A 12,424-nucleotide genomic window follows, 5' to 3' on the forward strand; every position below is an offset into this window, starting at 1 on the left:
AGGGCCTCCAGCGACTTTTTAAAAGGTTGTAGGACGTTTTTTTGGAAAATTGAAATTTCCTAAAAGTAGCTGGAAGCTTCAAAATCATTTGAAACCGCCATGTAGTCTGCGAAGTAAATTTCAGCTTGCCAACTCCATTTGATAAATTAATGTTGGGGAAATTTCAAGTTTCGAAAATCTACTGGAGGCTCCAGTAGTTTTCAAAAAAAGTCGCTGGAGGCCCTAAAATTACTTGAACCCACCTGAAGTCGTCTTCAGAGGGTGTTAAAATCGGAATGTAGAGTAAATTTCAGCTTTCCATCTCCATTAAGTTTCCAAAATCTGCTGGAGGTTTCAGGAATTTTTAAAAAGTCGCTGGAGGATCCAAAACGACTTGAAATTCACCTGCAGTACTTCGTAGCGTATTGAAATTAGTTTTTAGAATAAATTTTAGCTTAACAACTCCAATTTGATGGAATTTTGTGGGAATTTCGAGTTTCAAACATCTGCTGGAGGCTCCAGAACTGCTCAAAACGGGTTGAAGCCGTTTCCAATCGATTTGGCATGTCGAAAATAGGGTATATCCCAAATTTCAGCTTTCTTGGTCAATTTGGTAAAATTTTGATTTTTCCCCTCATTTTTGGACTAAATTCGATTTTTAAAAATTCACCAAAATTCGAAAAACGCACTTTAGCACTCGAAATTTTGACAGGTGATAAATTTTTGCATGATCTTTCGATCTACCTTTGTAAAGTTTGAAAAAGTTCGTGCGAGTCCTATGTTAAAACGCAAAATCTGCGATTTCGGCTAACTTGTCAATCAAAATGACCGCCATTTTGTAAGTAAGGCCATTTTTTTTGGCAAGTTTGCTTTAAAATGTTCCTTAGGATGTTCCCTTTAAGAAAAAAGTTGTTCCGGAGGATCGGGGGGGGGGGGTGCAATTACTCCTATAGTCATATGCCGGACTATAACACAGAATTCGTAGATTCAGTAAACTTTTGGTAATTAATTAAGGTAATATAATTACGAAATTCAATTCGAGAATTCAGTCAGATTGTACCTAGTCATGGAGAAAAAGGTCGATGAAGGAAATGGTAATTTGGTGATAATTGTATAATTGATTAATGATACTGTATTTATCATTATCATATGTATGTACCTAGACCTACATTACCTACTTACCTTCTGATTCCGCCAAAACATCTTACGAGCCATCATTTGGAATTTGATGGGGGGGGGGGCGCACATAAAATTGAAATTAATTTACAGGTATTACTGGTATTAGGTAACAATATAAAGCCAGAGTCTACTATCAAGTATTTTCATATTTTGTTATTTCTTATTTGGGTCCCTGATGGAGGTCAAATGTTGTCATCTCTGGTCTCTGGGCGACCATTTGAACATTTCTTCATACTTTTATTGAAGCTGCATTGATTTATTCTTGAGAAGTTGAAAGTTGATCCCTGAGGGTACGAGATGAAGATGAACAGAAAAGGATCACTCATTTAGTCATTTTATCATTTTTAAATTTTACGAAAAATAAAACAACGAGTATAATCTGAAGCAGTTAGCACTCCTAGTGATTCTCAAGACGAACAATGATGATAGGCAAACTGGGCTTGTGCTGGCAGGGGGTGGATTTTGGAGTACTTTGGTAACCGGTGATGATAAGATAATAGAAATTTTGGAATTTACGACACTTCGAAAACAGAAAATATACATATTTTGTGAATCTGATTTCATGTTCTGATTTGATTTAATTTAGATGATCAATTGATACCTTCGCCGCTCGGTTTTCGACTTTCGTTCAGCTACTGTGCTGTTTATTTGGACTACAAAATGGTCAATTGTACTTTATCGTTCAGCAACTTTCGCATTATGTTTTTGTTTACGTCAGTTTATTTATAGACAGGTGTGTAATTCGTGAATCGCGTTTACGCCACCGATGATTCATCAGTTGGCCGAAAAACTATTTCATCATCTTTCATCATCCTATTCCTCCGGCTTGGTTCCCATTTCGTAGCAATCGTACTTCGTACGGTGTCAGACGGTTTAGTTTCGAGCAGTAGGTAATCGGTTTTCTTTTCTAACTTTCGATCCGGTTAAATTCTAAAAAATTAGTGCTTCGTGATAAAGATAAATTTATCGATCGAACTGGTCTTATTTTCGGTAGCAGAATGGAAATTCTGTGTTTCGACGCGAGTGGTTCTACCGAAGGCTGCGACGAATACTGGAAATCGGTTCAAAACCTGGTAAAATCGAACAAATTCGACGCTCTGTTATCCTGGAGCGAAAAATGCGTACGAGTCGAAAACGTTCTCCACGACAGAGAGTTCTATGGAACGACTCCGAGTTCATTCATGGCGTACATTTTACTCAAATTTCACAAAGATTTCATCGAGAATAAATTCGGTAAAGGAGCCGAACTCACATTACAAGTAACGACCGATGGAGAAATCGACGATGACGATATCAACGAATGCATCGATTATCTACGTAAGCCCGAATTTCCTCGTCTGAAAACAGTCACCATTCATTACATCGGCGACGAAGAGGATATGAATTTCGGACTAAACGCTGTTTTCGGATCAGTCGCCGAGTTATCATTCAGTATCAACGATACCAGTGTCACCAAAAAGGTCCCTTCTGTAGCCGAATTAGAAAACTACGAAGATATCTGCTCGCCGGAATTCATATCGTTTCTATGCTCACGTGTGACCGAACTGAAGAACAGCGATTTCGATGCTTTTACTCGTCTGCGTACGATTTTGCAAGCTAAACTGGATAAAAAATACAAAGAGTTGCCCGAAAGTAAACCTCTTTCTGCCAAGGAGTATTTCGACAAAGGTGACGCTGCCGGTCTCGAGAAAGCAATCAAAGCTAAAATGTTCACCGTCGAGAACGCCGAATTTCAGAGCTGGAGGAGTAAAATCTTGAAGTGCTTCGATAAATGCGCTTCCATCACGATATCCGATACGAGAGCTAAAGCTGATCTAAAATCCACCGTTCTCAAGAAACCCAAAGTGGTCGCCGGTTATAAGTTCGATGACGAGGCTACGGTTATCGAAGACAGTATCACTTTCGAGAACATCGACGAAGGTAAAATCTGCATTCTGGTTAAATTCAACCAACCAGCTTTATTCAAACCTGATTCGACCTTCGTCAAGAATCCATTCCTCGTATTCCAAGATGAAAGTATTCGTTCGCAGATGATAAAACGATTCGAGCTTCATCCTCTGTCAGTCAACACGGTCAAAGAATTGACCAAAGGTAGCGTCACAGAGTCACCTTTTACTCGAGACCAGTGTCGAGCTTTCATCTTGGGTCCTGCCAACATGAACGAGATCAATTTCAACTCTCAAGCTTTAGCCTCGTTCTTCGAAAGTGAAAAACGTAACACGATCTACGGTAACAAAGTCATTTGGCAGTTGGTCGTGTTGTATTTGCTGAAAAAACACATCGATTCTTCGGTTCAGAGTAACGAAAGCGTAGCTTGGCCTCGAGACGAACTCCATCCTTTGATCAACGCCATCCTCAAAGAGTACATCTTGAACGATACTTTACGATACCATCTCACTCTGCACGTCAGAATCGCTCTTCCAGTTGATCGAGTCCCATTGTACGTTGCTTTATGGTACGTCATCCTGGTAGCTTCGATGTACGCTCCGAATTCCACTCGTAATCTGCTTCGTTATCCCTACGGTACCGTACTCCTCGATTTACTCAACGATGCCAATCTCGAAGACAAAATACCCATCGACGACGTCATCAGAAAACGACTAAATTTCCGAATAAAGCTGTGGAAATTATGGAACGCCATGCTGGGTCACAAAAAAGATCGCGAATTGGATCGAACCATCCGAGCCGGATACCAAAACTACTGCATCGTACAAGATAAAATAGTCCTTCTGTCCGGTCACAAACCAACCGAGTTACCAGCTCCAGATCTCGTCTCTGGTATCCCTCCTTCGGTAGTCAAAGTCATGTGGGATTCGTTAACTGCCAAATCGACTCGTTTCCAGAAACTAAATCAAGACGGTAATAATCTACCTCGACCCAAATGGGTGATCTTGAAAAACGATAAAACTGAATCCAAAGAAGTCTTCCACATGCAAATCGATCCCGATACTTTACGTCCTTTCGCCAAATGTCCCGTGAGCAATAAACCAGTAGCGAAATGCGTTGGTAAATTCGACATCAAATCCGAATCTTACGCCAGGATCTTCTCTCTGTATTGTGCCAAGTACAAAAAATACCCGGAAAGCTCCGATCAACTGGTTTTGTTCCATAATCGAAAGCGAGCTAAAAATAACGTATCCAGCGTGTTCATCGAGAAATACATGAAACACGTGTTCGATATTTATCAACCGATCGTAGAAACGATGTCTTGCACCGAATTCGTAAAAAAATATAATTCCTACGTTTCCGATAAGTCGAAGAAGAATTCTATCCAGTCAAGTTCGACTAGAGTCAAGAAGCCGGCGGGGTGGGTTTCAGTAAAGGGTAAAAAAACAGCTCCGGGGAGACGTGGTAGAAAAGCTCCACCGAGTTGTGAAAATCGTGCTCCGGTGCGTCGTAAACGGATTGGATTTTCGAGCCTGGCAATTGAAGACTGATTATTTTCCTAATAAATTGCGCTGCTGTGATATATTTATTTAATTTAGAGTACTTACTAGTTTCATTATTTATTTTTGTTTTGTTTTTTAATTTTCTTATTTATCAGTCAAGTACAACTTCGTTGTTTTTTTTGCTACATTTTATATTGCATGGTTATATATTTTTGAAAATAAATCTTCACATTTTGTGTTTTACAATTTATTGAGCATCGTTTTTTATATTTTACTCATTTTTCTTCATCAGAACAAAGATCAATGCCGAACAAACAGGTAGAATGTAATCGTAAATTTAAAAAATTCAAATATCCGCACAACAAAAACGAACAACTAAAGTAAGCAATGGAAAAAAATTTGGAAAAAATTCGCCCATCATTTGTTTTGTAGAGTTTGATCTAGACATGAAACGAATTTATTAAGGTTACATTTTTTCTAAAAAATGCACAAACGATACGATCGTTGAATAAACTGAACTGGAAAAGTTTAAAATCCTGAAGTAAGGATCTCTTCATCGATTAAGTATGGGTCATTCCACGTCAATTGGACCAAGAAGTGGTAGGTGGGTTCGGCGATTTTTTTGAAATTTTTCCTGTGGAAAGACCTTCCGAAGGGATGACCAATGGCGCAAATCGCAGCCTTCTAGCTCATTTTTAACGGCAGCCAGGGGGTGTCAAAGTTTTCAGTGAACCTAAAATATCATCCATTTCAGCAGTGGATTGCTCGATAACCGTGATACCTACCAAAATGGAACTTTTTCCCATAGTTAGAGGTTTTGAAAGGCTTTTTGGTGGTATCATAAAAATCAGTGTTGCCACTTTTTTTCGTACAAAAAATTAGCTCAAAAGTTTCAAAACGTAATTTTCATATCGTTCCAACTCTCAAAAATTCTGAAAAAAATATATTATGGACAACTGTTCATGCTGAACAACATATTAAAAAATTGGGATGGTAACTTGTAACGAAGTCGATTTAAAAAAATTTGAACTTTGCGAAAAAATGCTATTTTTTTATTTAAAACATGAAAACAAGTTTTGATTGGTAAAGTTGACCCATTTGATCCCTATTTTTACGTATCTGTTGAAAAAGTTGAAAAAACCCCTTCACTCGGTGAAATTAACTCATCACAAAAAAATCAAAATTCAAAAAAATTCAAAAAAAAAGCAAATTTCATTTTTTCTGTGAGGGAGATTTTTATCAACTTTTTCATGAAATACGTCAGAAAGTGGTCAAAATAAGACAACTGAATAAATTTGAACTTTTTTTGATGTTTGAAATTGAAAATTGAATTTTTTCAAATTTTGATTTTTTTGTGATGAGTTCATTTTATTGAGTGAAAGGGGTTTTTTCAATTTTTTCAACAGATACGTGAAAATAGGGGTCAAATGGGTCAACTTTACTAATCAAAACTTTTTTTTCATGTTTTAAATAAAAAAATAGCATTTATTCGCAAAGTTTAAATTTTTTTAAATCGACTTTGTTACAAGTTACCATCCCAATTTTTTAATATGTTGTTCAGCATGAACAGTTGTCCATAATGTATTTTTTTCAGAATTTTTGAGAGTCGGAACGATATGAAAATTACGTTTTGAAACTTTTTGAGCTAATTTTTTGTACGAAAAAAAGTGGCAACACTGATTTTTATGATATCACCAAAAAGCCATTCAAAACCTCTAACTATGGGAAAAAGTACCATTTTGGTAGGTATCGCGGTTATCGAGCAATCCACTGCTGAAATGGATGATATTTTAGGTTCACTGAAAACTTTGACACCCCCTGGCTGCCGTTAAAAATGAGCTAGAGGGCTGCGATTTGCGCCATTGGTCATCCCTTCGGAAGGTCTTTCCACAGGAAAAATTTCAAAAAAATCGCCGAACCCACCTACCACTTCTTGGTCCAATTGACGTGGAATGACCCGTATGAAAAAAACTGGTCAAAAAACCACTCTTGAGGTGTCTCTCCGAAAATCGACTGAAATGTGGATGAACTCGTTAAACAGATCGAGTAGCCTATAACACACAACTCGATTTTCAGCCGCCCAAGTGCATATTCACGCCTTCTGGGGCCAATTCAGAATTCTGGAGAAATTTGAAAATCGCGCTGGAGGCTCCAGAATGACTGGAAATTGTGAAATTTGGATTTGAGGGGTTAGTTTTGAACAAAATACGGCGATTTGCCCAAATTTCAAAAATTTCCTCTCAAAACGGTTATTTTTTGATTTTTTGGATTTTTTAATTTTGAAAAAAAAGCTGATCAAAAATCCACTTTTGAGGTGTCACTCTCAAAATCGGCTCAAATGTGGATAAACTCGTTAAGCAGGTCGATTGTAATATACAACTCGATTTTTAGCTGCCCTACTTCATATTCACGCCTTCTGGAGCAAATTCAAAATTCTGGAGAAATTGAAAAATCGCGCTGGAGGCTCCAGAATGGCTGGAAATGGTGAAATTTGGATTTGGATCATTAATATTGGTTTTGAGACTTATTTTGACCATTTTTATTGATCAAGTACGTACTTTTTAAAAAAAAGCACAAATCGCCAAAAACAGTCAATTTTGAATTTTCAAAAATTCGCCAAAAATCGAAAAATGAACTTGAGCAGCTGAAAATTTGGATTTGGGGATTTTGAACATGCTCTTTCCAAAAATCGCGGTCCCGTTCAAATCGCAGGCGGACACCTCAAGAGGTTCCCTTGTAAGTAGATTTTTTCCCATAAAAAAACAAAAGTTTTAGGAAAAATTTTAACCAGTTTTATTCTGCAAAATGTTGTTAAATAAAACAAGACTGAAGACTTGGCAATTTCGGTGGAAGAAATCGTTTTTTTTCTCCCCAGTTTTTTCAAAAAATGGGTACTTTATAATTATACAATTTTTACAACAATTAGAAGTTTTCACAATTTGGACAAAAAAAGTAAACTTTTTTAGAACCTATAATTTCGATAAAAATTGCTAACTTTACAAACGAGCTGATATTTTGGGACAAAAAACTCCCTCATGGAATTTTTCATCAAAAAAAATGTGGTTTCGGCGACTTTAGCCCCCAAAAAAACAGACTCTGGAAAATTTGACTGAAAAAAAAATTAAAAAACTGACATTTTTCACAATTTGGACTGAAGGAATATTTTTAGCAATTTTTACAAAAACGTGAAACTTTTCGCAATTTTGCGAATTTTTATCCAAAGAAATTTTTTCTGGCAGTTACTCAGTCGAAAAAACAGGAATTTACTCATCGAAATGTTGAGAAATAATTCATTTAAATAATGCTTACGAAAGAGTAGAATTTTTCAAAATTTTCAACAAAAAAAGTAGCACTTTTGGTAAATTTGATGAATAAACTGTTGTTTTTTTTTTGCAATTTTGGCACAAAAATCAAATTTTTGGCCACAAAAAAATGAGTACTTTCTTTCGATTTTTACCACAAAAAAATCGTTTCCTTGCAATTTTGGAAAAATCATTTTTTAGGAAATTTTGACCACTCGAATTTATTTTTTATTTATTCAATTTTGAAAAAAAAATAGATCTTATAATATTTCTACAAAAAACTGCTTAGGATTTTAATACAATATTTTGACAAGAAAGATGAGATTTTTTTGGTAATGTTTTTATAAAAAAAGTGATTTTGTTTTGAATTTTGACACTAAAAAGCAGATTTTCGGCTACAAAAAAAAAAGAAGACTTTCTGAAAATTCCCACCAAAATGAAAGGGTTTTCTGCAGTTTTGGCAGAAAAAACGAGATTTTTTGGTAATTCTGATAAAACTAATCAAAAGAACGAGTCAGTAAAAACCCACGGTTTTGTCACTGCTCTTATGATCTCGCATTCAATTGGGCCAATTTGCTATTCTTTTCCGATTAGAAATTTAGAAATTTCTGAAAAGTAGGTATTTAAATAAAAAAAAAAACATTTTCCAAGTTTAAAATAATTTTTTTTCCCGCTGAATTTGACGATTTTTAAAGCATTTGCTCTCGATTCGTTTGGACCAATTTGTTCTTCTTTTCTAAATTTGACATTATTTTTAAAAAGTTTTCATTCAAATTTGAAATAAGTATTAAATTTTGCCCGTCTCATTTAATTTTTATAAAACGTTTTTATTTATTAATTTTTTATTTTTTCGAAAAATTTATCCAAGTTTTTTGGTTTTTTATGTAAAAATTGTTTCTGCTACTTTTCTCCAGTCAATATTGTTGAAAATTGCGCAAAATGTTACCAAAAATGTTAAATCTTGGCGCGATTCTTAATTCAGTTTTCATCGCATTTTCAAGTTTTCTGAGATTCCATTTTGCTCTTGTTTTTTTTTTTGCCAAAATTAACGATTTTTATTTTTTTTAAATGAAGCAATACTTGATAGAAATTTTTAAAGCAATAATAATACGCATATTTTAGATGAAGTACCTACCTACAATTTTTATCTGCGTTTTACTTACTTTTTTCCCCACAATTTTATCAATTTTTTTAAAAGTATAAGTTCATCTGTAATTTAAAATGGTGGAAATTATAATACGAACAGTTGTTGAAAAACAATCTCATATCTCATGATTCAAGATGAAAAATAGTTCTCGAAAAACAACATTATACCCAAGGCTGTGAGTAGCTTACTGCGTTGTTTCGCTCATCATAGCTGATGAGACGCGATTTTTTACGAAGTGAATTTATTAAAGATTTAGTGCTAGAAATTGAATCAAATTGAAAAATTCGTGAATTACAGTTGTATATTTACATTTTACTGTCTCATTTTACTAAAAAAAATTTTGGCCTGGACAGGGACTCGAACCCTGGACTCCTAGGTCAGGAAACGAGCTTGGTACAGCCGTATCTACAGACAGTACCCTTTCATTGTTTTCTTTTCAACAGAAATTTATATTCGTTCCTAGCGCTCTGCCAACTGAGCTACCCAGGCTTCTACGTCGGATAGTCAATATTTGCTTTATATGTGGTGCATGGCTTCGAATTGCATCATATGCATTCAAGGGAATTTTCATTGCGTATGCTCATAATCTCAATTAAATTGAATAAAACCGAAATGTTTTTGCCCATTCGAGATTTTGTTACGGTGACTGGTTAACTCAAACTTCATTGTTATATTTTTTGTATCGAGCTGAATTTCATCTTTGACCTTTTTTTTTCAAAAATAATCACTGGAGAAAATTTTGGATCACAACCAGTATGAAAAGATTTCGAAAATATGTGCCCAAATTGATCGAAGAGGCCACAAAGATACTAAATCCGAGTTTATAGGTGTTGAATGAATAATGAATTCGATTTTTACTTACTTACATATTTTTTATTACCAAAAAATTGAAGAGTTCTAAAAAAAAAAGACACGAATACTACTCGCAGATGCAAGAGGTCGAAAATAGGATGAACTCCATTTTTTTTAAAATTCATCTAAAATCGAAAAATGAATTACAGCATCTGAAATTTCTGATGGTAGTGTGTTTTAGGGTGATCTTTCGATTCCCTTTAGTCCAGTTCAACAAGTTTACTTTTCTCAAAGTTGGTAAAATATTTTTAGTTATGATATTTGAAATAAATAGGTACTTACCTACTTACCTGTAAAAAAAAGTAATTCTTTCGTATATTTAAAATCAATTTCACAAGCATAATTTTTTTTTTCAAATAATAAATTTAGGTTATTTTTATTTTAAAAATTGCCACCCTTCTTCTTCCAGTCAATATTGTTGAAAATTGTGGCATTTTTATTATAAATCTTGCTGCGATTTTTTATTCAGTTTTTATCATATTTTTGAGTTTTTCCATTTTTTTTTTTTTTTTTTTTTTGCTAAAATTAACGATTTTTATTTTTTATATCTGAAGAAATACCAGATAGAATTTTTTTGAGAAATATATGCATATTTTAAGAATACAATTTTTTATTTACGCTCTAATATTTTTTTTTTGTAATTTCATCATTTTTTAAAAGAATGAATAACGCTTTAATAATTTTTTTCACAATTTTATTATGTTTTTAAAAGTATAAATTCAACTATAATTTAAAATAGAAGCAATAATACGAACAGTAATTGAAAAAATAATTTCAATGCGTCATAATTCATGACGAAAAATAGTTCGTGTGAAAAACAACGTTAAGCCTAAGGCATTGAGCAACCTACTGCGTTGTTTCGCTCTTATAGATAGTCAGACACGATTTTCGAAGTGAATTTATTAAAGATTCAAGGCTAGAAATTGAATAAAATTGATAAATTCGTGAACTAAAGTGATGTATTTACATTTTAGATTTTTATTTCAGTGAAAAAAATTTTTGCCTGGACAGGGACTTGAACCCTGGACCCCTAGGTCAGGAAACGAGGTGTGGCACCGAAGTACCGATTACATGAATTCAATTTCAATTGTAAACATTTGTTCGTTCCTAGTGCTCTACCAACTGAGCTACCCAGGCTTCGACGAAAGTTAGTCAGTATTTGATTTATATGTGGTTCATGGCTTCGAATTATTGCATCATATTATGTTTTCATGGGAATTTTCATTGCGTTTGCACATAATCTTAATTAAATAAAATAAAACTGAAATATTTTTGCCTCATTCATTCAAGATTTCGTTACGGAAAATCGTCGAGGTCGATCACTTTGAAGTGAGGAGACTCAAGAGATATATTTCCTCAGTCTTTAATCAAACTCAAACCTGTTTGTTATTTTTTTTGTGTTGGGTTGAATCTCATCTTTGATTTTTTTTTTCAAAAATAAACGCTGGAGAAAATTTTGGATTTCAAACGGTATGAAAATGAATTAGAATTTTACCTGCTTACAGATTTTTTTTCATTATAAAAAATTGAAGAGATCTAAAATTCGCCGAAAGCCTTAAAACGGTTCAAAACCACGAGGACGAAAATAGCGTAAACTCCATTTTTTTAAAATAAGAAATAGGCAAAATTTGAATTTTAAAGAAATTTATCCAAAATTGAAAAATGAATTTCAGCATCTGAAAATTTCTACTGGTGGTGTGTTTTAGGATGCTACGAGTATTTTTTTTACTTTTCTTGAAGCTGGTAAAATATTTAGTTATTGAGAATCAAAATTGTAATTCGACCCTTCCATCCTCCATTTCCATCAATCCAACCCTTCAACGACTCAGATCAATTCAGTGGATGAATTTCATAAATTTTCATGCTAAAAAGTTGGATTAAAATTTTTTTAATAATGACTGTGATATTCGAAAAAAAAAGAATTCGAATTGAAGAACTCAATTTCTCCAAAACGAATAAAAGAATTGTGTTAAATTTGCTCTTCGGTTTTTTAAGTGAAGATATAGGCTACAAAAAACCATCTACGAGTAAACACAACTTTTCATTCCTTTTTTCGAGAACTTTAGAATTTTGGGCAGCTTTGAAGCCTTTGAGGGAAAAATCTTCAAACCGCGACACTAAAAATTATAATAAAACAGGGTCAAAAAATGTCGCGATGGTTTTCAATTTTGAAACAATTTTATTTTAAGATTTCGAGATTCGGAGAGAAAAAGTTCAATTTTGCATGAAACAGAAACAGTAAACATTTTCAAGGTAGGTAGAGCAATAAAACTGCAGGAATTTAAAAACTGTTGAAATTTTGTTTGAGGAATCAGAAATGAAAATAGGAAATTATTGAGTTATTTGTATTTGGACGTTGCTTAGAAATTTAAAAAGTTCCACTTTTTATATCTTCGATTCACTGAAAATTCTATAAATAAATTCGTGTCTTCTCATTAATATTTTTTTTTTGTTTTTTGCCAAAAGGTACCTACTACTTGAAATCGTATTGAAAATTTCTTCGTTGAAATTCCACTCGAGCAATTTTTTTTTATTCAATTGATGATGAAAATCACTTATTTTGAATAAAGTACAAA

The 12,424-nt window shown here is 33.8% G+C and overlaps 1 non-coding gene across 1 annotated transcript; it reads right to left on the minus strand.

Moving 5' to 3' along the window:
- Window positions 1–10,848: 10,848 nt before the first annotated feature.
- On the minus strand, window positions 10,849–10,985 carry TRNAS-CGA (transfer RNA serine (anticodon CGA)). The gene is made up of 2 exons: window positions 10,949–10,985; window positions 10,849–10,884 (listed from the first exon to the last, which is right to left on the minus strand). It is a non-coding gene; the product is annotated as a tRNA-Ser (tRNA).
- Between the last annotated feature and the right edge of the window lie 1,439 nt (window positions 10,986–12,424).

This window comes from Planococcus citri, chromosome 1, assembly GCF_950023065.1.
Source record: "Planococcus citri chromosome 1, ihPlaCitr1.1, whole genome shotgun sequence".
In the NCBI taxonomy this organism is placed as follows: domain Eukaryota; kingdom Metazoa; phylum Arthropoda; class Insecta; order Hemiptera; family Pseudococcidae; genus Planococcus; species Planococcus citri.